The sequence below is a fragment of the Artemia sp. Qi Xiang Cuo genome, chromosome 1, assembly GCF_049724085.1.
Source record: "Artemia sp. Qi Xiang Cuo chromosome 1, ASM4972408v1, whole genome shotgun sequence".
Lineage (NCBI taxonomy): Eukaryota > Metazoa > Arthropoda > Branchiopoda > Anostraca > Artemiidae > Artemia > Artemia sp. Qi Xiang Cuo.
Window position 1 is genome coordinate 26,136,695 of NC_142794.1, and position 13,874 is coordinate 26,150,568.

Here is a 13,874-nt window from a genome sequence, read left to right on the forward strand (position 1 = left end):
TTTTTATTATAAATAAATTTAAAAAAAAGTGTATTTTTTCATGATTAATGTGTTTTTTTTTCAATGTATTTCTACTTTTTTTTATGCATATAATATAATAAAATATTATTCTTTATTAGTCTTATTCTTCTTCTTCTTGAACAGAGTAGTAGTAGGGAAATTATTTAGTCATTAGACAATCATGGTCTACAGTTAGTTGTCCAGGTGATCTGTTGTAGGGAACATGTATCAATTTAAAACGCCATTCAGATCGTTTCTGTATGGACCATCAATGTCGGGCAAAACAACACTCTTAACTAAAATAATAAAAAATTGCGATAAAATGTTTGCGGAAAAGCCGAAAAAAATGTACTATTGCTATAGTATTTGGCAGGAGTCATACGATAAAATAAAAGCAATTGCTGCCACCGTCACCATGGGATTGGTGTATATACAATTCATACAGGGACTTGATGTTTTCAACATTATTGAACCAAACTCTTGGCTGATCATTGACGATCTGGCTGAATCTATTGAACAATGGTCCCAGAAAATGCTGCAATTGTTCACTGTTCGCTCTCATCATGAACAGATTTCCGTTACTCTGGTTCTACACAATCTCTTTCATCAGAGCAAATGTATGCGAACCCTTGCTTTGAACTGCACCTACTACATCATCTAGAGTTGTTCGTGATTCTAGCTCGCTAATAATTCTCAATAAACAAATCTATCCAGGTGCCCCTAAATTTCTGCTCTCGGCATACAATCAGGCAACTAATAAACCCCACGGTTTATCCTATTGGATCTTAATCAAAATACATCCGAGGATCTGCGTGTAGTCACAGATATTTTCAACAATGAAAATATGACGGCTATCCCCGAGAACAAAACAAAGAATATGGGGGTACCAACCGGCAACTGAAAGGACTACTTGAAAATATAAATCTGATTTCGTCACTTTTTAGTCCAAAACCTCCACTTAGAAAGGAAATGTCCAAACATGGTATTGACAATTATTTCAGTAACCCAATACCTAAACTTTTTGTATTGGTGATCGGATATAATGTTCAAGTGTCAGAAGTAGTTAAGCAGCAGGCAAAGCAACATCGTTCCATTGTACGTACATTGGCCTCTAAAAAGGAAAGAATTTTAAAAGGAAACGTCTTCTTCAGGCGGGCGGTAGCTTTTTTACACTTTTACTGCCAATAATTGCAGGACTTGTAAACAGTTTTCTCTAGTGAGAATGGCAAAACCCTATAAATTGACTCCAACAGAACTCGCTTTCTCACCCGTCGAACACTTTGAGAACAATCTGAGTAAATTCCTCGACAATGGAAATATTGAGGATGATAAAAAACTGCTTTTACTTCAAGATGCACTTCGCCGAGTGGACAAACACAAGTCCTATTGGGCGAAGCCCACTGCTGCTGGTGCTGCTGATCCCAAAAAAGAATAATCTCCTCAGAATTCTGCTGCTGCTGGAACACAATTAAAGAAGGAGGAATTGGATTCAATTGTATCGAAAATTGGAAGTCTAATGCCCCACTCATATCTTGAACAAATAACACGTCTCTAAGCCTATCTCATGGGGAGTGGTCAAGATCACATTAAAGTTGAGAGCTATGGGAAAGGGATTATAATTCAGGGCAAGAGCTATAATCTACTTGATTTAATCTATGACATGGTTACAAATCGTAAAGGACTATTATCATTCGACACTCATTTATACAACTTCCTAAATACATTAAACTTCCCCAAAAGTCTTATTGGCAATAGACAAATTCTAAAAAATTAAATGAACATGCATCATCGTCATCATCATCAACAACATTGACACCATTAAAATATGAACTTGAAGAAGAAGATTTTAAATCCATTTTTGAAAATACTAGCACACCGCTGGTAGCTATACAAAAGCGAAGACGTATCAAATCAACGTCGCCATCACCACCACCAACAGCCAGTATACAAAAGGGTAGCGGACGTTACACAACTTATTTACGTTCAAAATGGTTGATGTTCTGAAAGGGATTTATGAAAATATTGTTGAGGCGGGGAGTTTAAGTTCCCCAACCCCTTTTTCCAAAGTCACTGGTGTTCAGACTAAAAGTGTACAAGACTATCTACAAAACGAATCAAGTTACACTCTGCATAGAAATCATAGACTTCGTGCCAATTAATATCGAAAAAATACAGCCTTTCACCCATTGCAAATAATGCAAGCAGATTTCCTGACTCTAGATGAGCTTCAAAGAAGTCACAATACGCCGTTCAGCTACATTATACTTGCAATCAGTGTTTTTAGTCTCTGTGCAGATGCAATTCCATTACAATCAAAGAGAGGTGTTGAAGTTGCTCACGCCATTGAAAGTATTCTCGAACAGGATTCATATAAAAATATTCAAACTGATCGCTGTAGTGAATTTGTTAATCCAAATGTTGCAAAAGTACTGGAGAAATATAGTACAATGATCTATCATAGTCACCGTCCTATAAAGGCTGTATTAGCAGACCGATTGATAAGAAATATTCGATTTTTAATTTCAAGATATTTTACATTGAAAAATACATCGACTTTTATTCATGATCTAGATAAAATCATGTTGATTTATAAACAACGACCTCATCAATCATTGTCCAACTCTACGCCAACGGAAGTTCATCATTCTGATCATGATACAATTGACACCTTTCTTAAACAGTATTCCAATGAAAAGACTATCAAGAAGAAAAATAAATTCAATGTTGGTGATACTGTTCGAATTGATAGAACAACTAATGTTTTTGAAAAGGGGAAGAACTTGTGGTCCACAGAATTTTTTAAAGTGGCAAACATCCTAGACACTAAACCCATAACTTATCATCTGCGTGATACCAAAGATGAAGAGATTCTCGGTGGCTTTTATGAATATGAACTACAAAAAGTTAAAAATGCTAGTGAAATCTATCAAATTGAAAAAATATTAAAGACACGTACTCGCAGGGGTAAGAAACAGTTACTTGTTCGGTGGCTAGGATACAACTCTGATTTTGATTCTTGGATCGGTGTTGAAGATATTGACAATGCCCAATGATTTCTTTGTAACATTCGTATCCAACTTTTCAGATCCTCTCTACAACGACTTGAATACGACAAGTGATTTTTGGACAAAACTCTCCCCCACCATCAAATTTGACGGTGCATATGAAGTGGCTCTTGTTGACTGTATTTTCAAAAATACCAATGACATCCTGAGAAAGCTACGTGTGTATGATATAAAAATTATACCACTCGATTGGACTATGAAAGGGTTGAACTATGTCGACTATGAATGGGTTGAAGCGCTTAAATCTAGCGAATATCCACATGCCAAATTGAAATATATTGAATACGATAATATGACAGATTTGTGTCGTACAATCAATAGAAAAATCTCATATCGTAGGAATGGTACATTCCATTTTAATTATTCATTGGAACAAGATAGGATTTACATTACCTCACCTCTTGACACTGAAAAAATTATTTTCAGTGATAACCTGAGAAATGTTCTTGGCTTTAAAAATAATATTATCAAAGTGGAAAGTTCTTGCACCGTTTAGGTGATGAATGAAGGTATTTTTGTTGATTAACCACCCGGTTTTGCATCGGACTCTTGCATATTTCTCTATGCATCCTTTGTGGAATCGTCAAGAGTCGGTACTTCAAATGTTCCCCTCCTACGTTTTCTTGAACGAAAAACAACCCATGAACTTGTCCACCGAAATAATATAAAGCGACTTCAGTATGTTCCTGTAAACACTTCGGATTTGGAACGGCCAGTTAACACTAAAAAGTGACTTGTGTGATCCTCTAGCAATAACTAAAGGCTTATCAGTGATTACTAGTCATTTTCGATCCATTGTCAACGACAGCACACTCACCTAAAATGAACAATAGAAGAATTCCATTTGTCTGCCTCGATGTCGCTTGCTATGCTGGTGCTTTGAGTTCATGTCAATTAGGCAATGGATTGGACTACTACAAGGGGCGTACTACGATATTTGGCTATCGTGTTGGTAGCTGGTTTGCTAGAATAGTTTGTTCTGCCCTATCACTTGCAAGAAAATATTCTGTACCTGCTGTATCGAATTTTTCAGCCTCTAGACTACAGGTCTGGGGGTCAGGCAAGAATTTCAAGTAAAGTGTTAAGGACCATATTAGATCTTCAGCAAGAGCCGTTTGTGAGCAATTAAAATCTCGACAAAATGGGTAAGGGTTGAAAAGGATACTTTCGCATCGCTCACTCATCAGTCTCCACCCAGGCAGGAAGCAAAGGACATCAACAAGGACTTCGAGGAATAAAACAAGGAAGACCAATAAGCAGAAGAAGAAGAAGAAAAAGAAAAAGATTGTTAGATCAAGGAAGGATTTCTTCTCTTAAGATGACTTATCTCCCCCACAAGGAATCATATCCATCAGTTAAATCCTGATTGAGTCTATTCAATGCTGAAAATGTTGATGTCAGTGTCAAGTATGGGTACTATGAACAATTTCACCCCTAACAACTACTCTCGGAGAATATACACTTTCAAATATTTTCCAATGAAGACCATTTCATTGATTTTTGATCAACATTTAATGATTTAAATGCTGTGGTGAAGAAAAAGTCAGATAATACAACTCCAAATGCTGGCAATGGTCTCTCGTACGAAAACTGTATTCTACACAACCTATTCAAACAAATTAATGCATTTATTAATGGAACACTGGTGAGCACTAGCAATAATTTATCAAACTATTCAAGCTACATACAATTTATGATGATGACACCAAAGGCATAGAAGGAGTTGAGAGAACAATCATTGGGCTATGAATATCGATCAGGTGTTGATGCTGACGGTGAGTTGACTACTGCAGTGACCCAGGAGTATCATCTAGTTGGAAAATTAAATCATGATATATTCAATATATCCCAATGGCTACCCCCCAATGTCAAGATTGACATAAAGCTAGAGCTGGCACCATCAAATTTCATTTTTAGAAACACTTCTTTCAGAATCCGGATCAAATCTCACCATTGTTCCTAGAATTGCTCGTGTTCAAAAACAATAAGTTACGAGCTCTGTTGCATTAATGGTGGAAAAGTAAAGAGCCAATGTTAATAACACTAAACATCTTTTTCCTAATACGATCACAACTCAAGGTCAAATTGCCACCGGCTCTCGCAGTTATTCCGATTCATCATTTATAAATGGAGAAATCCCGTCAAAATTGGCTTTGACTTTTGTGAAGAGTGGTAGTGCCGTTGGATCTTGGACTGAATCCCCCCATTATATTAATTTTTTCTGTCTATCCTGCCTTGTGTTCAAATTGAATTGTGGTCCACTTTATACTCTATCATTTGACACAAGATCCTATAGAACTCTGTACGAATTGACCATGCAATCCCTAGATCATGACTCTCACCTATTTGAAAATGGAATAACCGATTTAATGTTTTCAAAAAATCATGGGGTTATTGTTTTGGACTTGTCTGGCACACAGGATATGAGTATAGTACGAATAGGGAATGCACGTTTAGAGTGTACATTTGCCGATGCTCTGACTAGGAATATCACGCTAATATCACTGAGTCAATTTGAAACCTATTAGAAAACCACACCAGACGGCAGTGTTCTACTAGACCTAGCACCATGAACACAAACCAAATAAAGAATGTATTTAGTATGGATCCATACATGTCCCAGTACAAGTCCTATTGCATACCTTCGGACTTCATTGAAAAAATTCCAAGTGTTAACAATACCCTAATCATTGTTAATAGCAGTCCATCGACTTTGAAGACCGGTCATTGGCTATGCATCTTTCAAACAGCGAAGAATGTTGAATTTTTTTATCCTCTTGGCCTATCGTATAAATTCTACGCTCCATACATCAGCAACTTTATTGAAAGCAGTGGGAAAACCATTATTCAAAATCAACGAAGAGTACAGGATTTAACGACTAAGACAAGCGGCTTTCATGCACTACTCTTTTTCATGTTCAGATGTCGTGGCTACACCTACTAGCAGTTTCTCAACATCTACATTGAATTACGTCAATTGAACGACTTTCTAGGGGATAATATACGTACAAGTGTGTTTAATATTGATTTTAGTGTCCTAAGAATAAACTGTTCTAAAAATTTATATGAAAATATTTAGTAAGAAAAATGTATATAAATGAAAAAACGACTTTTCTACTCTTTAGATTTCATCCACTACTAGGTATTTGTCGACAACAACTAGTGCAGGTAGATGATCTGAATTCACAGTGTACTGATCCTGATGTAGTGCAATGTCAGGGTCACATTTTCTACAGTAGAGCATGACTTCACTCTTGTCATATCTCTTTGTATAGTCAATGATACTATTTTCATTCATTCTACAGAATTCACATGTTTCAATTTGCTTATTTGAAGCAATTTCATAAACAGTGTCCTCAAGTGTCGAATCACATTCCGTCACAGCCAAATAAAAATCAGTGGGCTTATAATCATAACACCCATTGTCTTCACAACGATGACGTAGAAACCATATTCTTTTGTTGTTCCAACAGTTGAATCGTTGACCCGGTTCCTCCTCCCAGAACAAACAAAAACCACGACGATACCAAACTCGTAGCAATAAACTAAAATTGCGGTCAGGACACTTTCTAATCAGACGGGAATGTGTATTCCCCCACTGATGACAAATATCATAATGGCAAATGGATAATAGATGCTATCGAGGATGAGAGTCGGACACCTCTTCACGGCAGGACTCCCAGACTGTCATTTTTACAGAACATCTCCTATGCAATTTACACGGGTTGCATAATCTACACTTTTCATCATACTCATCAAGCATTGTGCAATTCTCACATGATGACCACCTACCCTGTGTGTACATACATTACTCAATTGTATTGATAATATCGTCTTGTGTTGACACGCTCACTATCACAACGAAACTGAACTAGCAAAATAAAATCTTGTCTGAGATAGAGAGAGAGAGGAGTAAATCATCCTTAAATACCATCTTTCTCACGAAAAAAAAAGTCCTAAATTTCTAAACTAATGTTTAAAAGCATATCCACAATATCATTTTGCCGTGTTGTGATCAATATATCAATAAATTGTGTAAATACATATGGACCACGACGTAGAAGCTTCATACAATAGTTTAATGATGGAGAATCAGTTTTCATTATATCAACAAGCATTCCCCGAGAAAATATCCTCTTTGAATAGACAGCTCTAGAAAATCGTCATCTATAATCAAGCGTTTGTCCATAAGAACTAGACTCTCAATGAATCACTCTTTCTTGAATATTTCCATTTTGAAGAGTCCTAACTCTCTCACAACCAAATTCAGACTAACCAGAATTTTTTTTTTCTACTCTAAAAAATATATGCTAGTCTACTATAGAAAGAAAAAAATATCATTGATTTACAAACATTTTTATTGAACATAATTACAATAATAATAATAATAATCACTAATGCATTTTGTTCTCATCAATATATTTCGATAGGACATCTAATGCTGACCGAAGTTTATATATATGGAGAATATTCACTTTTCCAGCAAAACATAGCTGCTCCTCCTGCTTAAATTTGCTTAATGATATCACGTATATAGCATACATAGTGTCTCATTTAAGACATAGTCTACAACCAGTGGTTATTTCCACAGCTACATTGGGTACTCGTATATCGTTGCTGCTGCTGCTTTCGGTTCCATCATTAATCTCCAATAGTGTAAATGCACCACTAATTTTTTCCTCTACTAATACCCTGGCAAATAAACTATTCTCTCTGAATTCAGTTATCTTACTAATATGAATTGTAAAGAAAACTATTCCTTTTATTAAAATCCCCATCACCAATCAAGTTATCGTATACGGAGTAAACTCCGCTCTCTGATTGGCTCATAAAAAACGGATGTTACCTTGAAAAACCAGTTCGGTTGAGTTATATAATTTCGTGCATGCCCCCAAAACATGTTTGACTACTTTATATCATATCAGTTTTTTAAGAATGTACACGTAATCTCATGACGTACATTCATTGTGCAATTGACAACAAAAACAGAAAAAAAATACCTGTTTGACTACATTATATTATTACGACCAAACTCTCAAAACATGTTTGATCACAATATACACTGCCAAATAACTAGTCTGGTAATCTGCCATGGAAAGGTGCCAGGGAATGTAAAGTGGGACAAATAACATGGAGATTGCTATATGTCTCCTAGAAATATAATGTCATACCCTACTTCTTTACGCTAAACTTCAAATTTTGTTCCAATTCTTTAAGAGTAACCCCTGAATCACAAAGGCCGTTAGTACATGGCTCTGATGAAAATACAAAAAAAACTTTAGCGTAAAGAGCGAGGTAATGACTAGGGGGCGAACTCAATCATATACTTATTAATTTTGGTTCGTTTTAAATTTTGATGTTGCTCCTTACTTTCAGTTGAAAAATAGTTTTTTTATTATTTAATTTCTGATATTTTTTTAAATAATGCTGGGAAATCCGGTGCGGTGGACTTGACCACTCTTCAAGTTGAGCCCTCTCCTGTTCCTTTGTCTGCCTATATCTAGCACTTCAACTAACTTAGAATTTAACTAAGTAACAACTTAGTGATTCAACAGATATAAATGATTGTAATAATCAAACAATAGTATCCATTCGAGTTCAATAAATCGAAGGCGGCGCAAAATAGGTTGATCCCATAAAAAAAAAATTAGAGGGGGGGGCGCAAAATAGGTTGATCTGATAAACTTGCGTTATGAGCAAGTTTAATTAACGCAAACTTGGGTTAATTAAGTAAACTACACTACTTTAGACTACGCTAGGGGGGGAGCCCCCCTGGATCCGCCACTGAAATTTAATAGGGCTATACAAAGTGCACAATATCACAGTAACTTGTCTTTCAGTTGCCGAAGTTTACTTAAATACTAAGTAAAAATAAAAAAATCTAAAAGGAAACATATATACAATGCCCAACTATGACATAACTTTGACCTAATTGTTTCAGTAAGACACTGAAATATAGTCACCTTTTCTCGGCTAGTCTGTCAATCAAGGCGGGTGACAGCGCAGAAATTCCCAAAGCGGTAAGATCAGTTAAATGATAATTCCTTTGAACGGATTTTCATTATTTTTCGAGCAGGTAGATTACAATATTTTTAGGGACTGAACTTTTCTGTACTTAAATTAGACAATTCTGGTCCTATTAATAGAAAGAACAGAATTCATACTTCCTGATGATGTAATTCTCGTCAAAACTGAATATCTCTATATCAGGCACAAATTGAAAGAAATTAAATGTTTTATCTAAGATATCTTGGAACATTCGGTGTCGGCTTTTAGTTTTCTCTCGTTTATTTAAATGTATTATCTAAGTTTTACAAGTTATATCCAGGCCGCCAACATAATTCTAAATAGTTTGACCAAACAAACTAAAAACCTTTATAATGGACGAGATAGGGCAAGTCTTTATCGTATCACATCCCCTTAATGTTTTCTTTCACTTCTCTAATGTTAATTAAATAAAATGAAAAATAGAGGGGTTAACAACTGGGCATTTTGAGGGACACCTGGAGGCATAAGGCACGGAGCCATGCCTCCGGAGGCATGCCGGAGGCATTAAAAATGGACAGGGAAGGAAACTTATAAAATATTCCAAAGGGCGCAACATGTAAATATATACAGCTTGCCTGTTATTCGGTATCTGTCGAATTTTTCAGCACCTTCAAAAGCGATCTTTTAAAACTTGGAAAAAATCATTTACAGGTTTATTTGGCAAGGAAAAGAACCCCCAAGACTGAAAACAACTGATATGTACCTAAAGAAGAAGAACGGAGGACTGCAAGTTGTTCATATTCATGCAAAAACTAGGAAACCCTACGATGGCACTGATGGTGTCACTAATTTCCTATTACACATGCAGCGTTGCCACAAGCTCAAAAATAAAATTCCGATTTTTCTTAAAAAAAAATTCTGAAATTTCAAAAAAATCCCGGAACACGGTTTTTATGTTATACAACATAGGGCTGCGCGGTGATGACGTAAAAAGCAAGGTGCGAAATTCAAAGTACCGTCAAACGTGGTTTCTAGTTGTAACTAACAACTGATTGTCAATATTCCTAGTATTATTTCGACGAGAAAACGTTCTGGTGGATTAATAGGATCTACGATAAATATTTTAGGCCAAAACAATTCGCCAAAGTTCCGAAAAAACGTGTCTACACATCCACGTTTCATTGTTATTTGAATTTCCCGCCCAAGAATTAACGTCACGCTTCGCAGCCCTATTCAATATGGCTTGGCCAGCGGTAAAAGTTGCCTTTTATCACGTCTTCACACGTCCCTTTCCCTTTTATCATACCTGCTTTTCTGTTTAGTGGCTGTGCCACTTGGATCTCGGATTGTTAATTGTACTAAAAAAAAGGAATCTGCAGCTTTGACACGAAAGAATCCGGAAGAAACACAGATCCCTTTTTCACGAATCTGGGTACTTACAATCCAATTTTCTTGGTATTAAACCCGGGCCTTTGGGTATTTGAAGAAAAAACTGTAAAGCAACAGTCAGAAAAACTGTTACTACCTAGTTATTAGTAAAAAGCGCTAAGTAAAGCCACCAATTAAAAAAATAACTAGTTTCTCAGATATTTATTGGTACGGTTCAGTAATCATTTTCGTAATCACTGCTGCAATGAAAACCGTCAGAAACTAGACAAATGAGCCTCAGTAAATCAGACTAAGCTCGGTTAGCACAAGTATAAACACTAAGTCTTCTACTACTAAGTCTTCTACTGAGCATAACAAGTTTTCCGATGGTATTCATCGCTTCCGCTGCCTTAGATCTCGGAATGCATTCGAGACTCATAAAATTATATCAAGAACGCAATCGAATGGGGGACGAGGGGCACACGCAATTGAGCTGGAAGGACCAGCCCCACCGTGGGTGGCCTCCTCGTCCGTAGGAGACATGGTTCAAGATTCTGTTCAGTTCTGTGCCCTCATGCACGTCGGTATTAAGGTTATTTTTGGTTTTTTGTTGATGGGTTGGTTGTATTTTGGTTTTTTCTGTTGATTAAGGTTCGTCGTAAAAAGGGCTGAAAAAAAGAAAAAAAAGAAGGAAAAAAGTGCCACCCCAAGAATAGGTTTCTTGTGGACGGAGGACGCTCAGTCTACGGGAGAGCAAATAGTTTTTTTTGTGTTAAAAAATTTTAAAGTTGTAAGAGTAAGCCTTTTGGAAGACCACCTTTAAAATTTGAATTCGTATTAGTGATAATTGAAGGATATGAATTTGAAGAAATTGAAGTAAAAATGCCACCGGAAAAGCGTCTCCTAGAGGGGGAAGGACACCCTGGAACGGGGGGAGCGATAGATATTTGGCAAGAAAAAAGTTAAATGGCAGTGGGCCTTCATTTCCACTAATAAATTTACTGTTATGTAATATTTTTTTTTTTTTAAGTTTAGGTGATATTATAATATATAACTTTGCAAGATATATATTTTTTTGTATTGAAATGTCACAAAGTGGAGAGGAGGAGGGGAAAAAAATAACAACTACCCCTGAAAAATGTTAAACAAAATTCCTTCTGTTGACACACAGAACATGGCGATGATGGTGGTTATGGTCTTGAGGTCAGTTTTGGGTTTAGGTGCCATTTTTAACATGATTGCGATGCTGACGAGACATCAAAAAAGTGGAACCCTTTCTTCTGGATAAATGAATTCAGCTTTGTGAAGACGTCTGAGTCAAAGCCAAAGACCATGTTGGTACCGATTTCCATAGAAACAGGTTCTGCTGAATACATGATATACAGGCTGGAGTCACAACCCTGGTCTACCAATGCGGCAGTTAATGTGAGATCAGCATTCAGCCGGAACCACTGGCACAGAATTCCTATGTCATCAGGGAACGGCATCGCCATATTCTGCGTGTCAACAGAGTAGCATCTTAACCCAGACCAGTAGCCAAACTGTATGACCCACCCAACTAATACTCTCTTTCACATGCCAACCGGTCTGTAAATGCACCATTCACTGATACGCAATTCCGATTTCACACCGACCTCTGCATTGGTTTGTGGCGACTCACGTAGTCCTACTCGGTGGCCCTGGACCATCACCCGTTTTAATCGGTCACTACTCAGCTTCTCAGAGCCTTCCCTCAGAAGCCACAACAGCGTAGATTTTTTTTATTGGTGTTGTGTAGCCATCAGAATTCTTGACGAGACAAAACCTAGAATACTTTAGGTTTGTCAAAGGCTCACTAACCCAATTTTTCTCAACTTGGTGTTTCACACAGTGAGCAATCACTGGCAAATCTTCAAAGAAGCCGTCACTTTCCGAGCCCGATTCAGTGTCAGTCGCGGAATCCTTTTCCTGCTTATCGGACAGAGTATTTTCCTCTGAGTCATCGTCTGAGTCACTGTCGTGAAGTACAGAAAGACGAACATTCGGTACTTGGTGACCGAAAGCAGAAAGTACGTCGTCGGGTATCAAGGCTTTCATTATTCGCTGGCTTTCAATAAGAGCTCGCCCTAGCTCGAGCTTGATTTCATCGTCCCCGGGCAAAGAAAAATCGGAACTGACAGACACAACACCAATGGATCTAACTCGCTTGGCCTTGGGCAAGGACAGCTTTTCATTAGAATATTGAGCTTCAAAATCCGTTATACTTTCATATCGACGAATTCGATGTAGAAGTTGGAGGAACGAAAAGTTTATTACAGTACTGTAAGTGCTGGTTTGAGACCGCATCTTCCTAAAAAAAATCTTCACACGGTTGGCTATTCATGTCGGAGAGTTTGAAAAGACATTCGAGCCCAAGCCGTTTGAATCGACGAATGAGAAGGACTAGGGAATGCATATTTATCTCTAGGCAATGGTAAAGGTTTGTGGTAATAAAATTCTCGTTCAAAGCATAATGTCCACTTTTTAGGACCCAGGATCTCCAATGTCGAACGCAGTAAACAACACGACCAAGTAAAGATAACCTCTCAAGAGGAGAAAGTTTACGGTCGTAAAAAACGCGCCGTACGTTTTCCATAAGTCAAAGATAAAACTGTGTTCCTTCGCTTCCAGTAACACGCTGTTTCAGGTGTGCCGGAGGCACGGAGGCACAGCCAGAAGCACGAAGAAAGGGACACCTGCGACGGTCAGTTATCAGCCCCTCGTGAAAAATAGCTTCTAGGTAAAATAGCTGCTAGGTAAAATTTAGTGCGCAAGGTAGGATACTACCTTTATCCTTTTTTAAACTTATTTCCTTACTTTTTTTTTATTAAGTTATTATTTATCATACCTGATAAACAAAGTAAAAAAAAAACTATGGAAAAACAAAAAAAGTGAATGGAGAAGAATTCCCAACTTAAATTTAGAAATGACGTTAGAACTTTAAAAGAATGAAAATCACTCACAATAAGAGGGGAGCCTCTATCCTTAAACTGCTTGACCATATTAGCTAAGTGTCCTTTGCACTTTATGGAAAACAATATCCATTTTCAATGTTAAATAATTTCTGAGACCACACTGGCTAATCATGATAAACAAAAAATCGCGAAGAAAGGAAACGAGGACAATTAACAGCCAGTGAAAAAATTAACGGTCAAGCGGAGGTCTTGACCGAAATATTTGCATAATTTTTCAATTTTTTCACTGGCTGTTAATTGTCCTCGTTTCCTTTCTTCGCGATTTTTTGTTTATCATTTTCAATGTTGTACTTCAATTCAAATGAACATAAAATGAATAATGGAACGGAGTATTTGGGAGTTTACGGTAAAGATGAATAATAATTTGCTTTCGGTTTTTATCATTAAGAACAGGAGTGGAGAGGCAAAAATCCCTTTTCTTAAGGATATTTTCTGTTATTTTTTTTTTCTGTCAATATGT

General features: G+C 36.9%; 1 protein-coding gene across 4 annotated transcripts in view; it reads right to left on the bottom strand.

Annotated features, from left to right (window-relative positions):
• Positions 1 to 13,874, bottom strand: part of Dus1 (Dihydrouridine synthase 1) — a 144,762-nt gene that overhangs the window by 57,446 nt on the left and 73,442 nt on the right. The gene's annotated exons all lie outside the window — the stretch shown is intronic.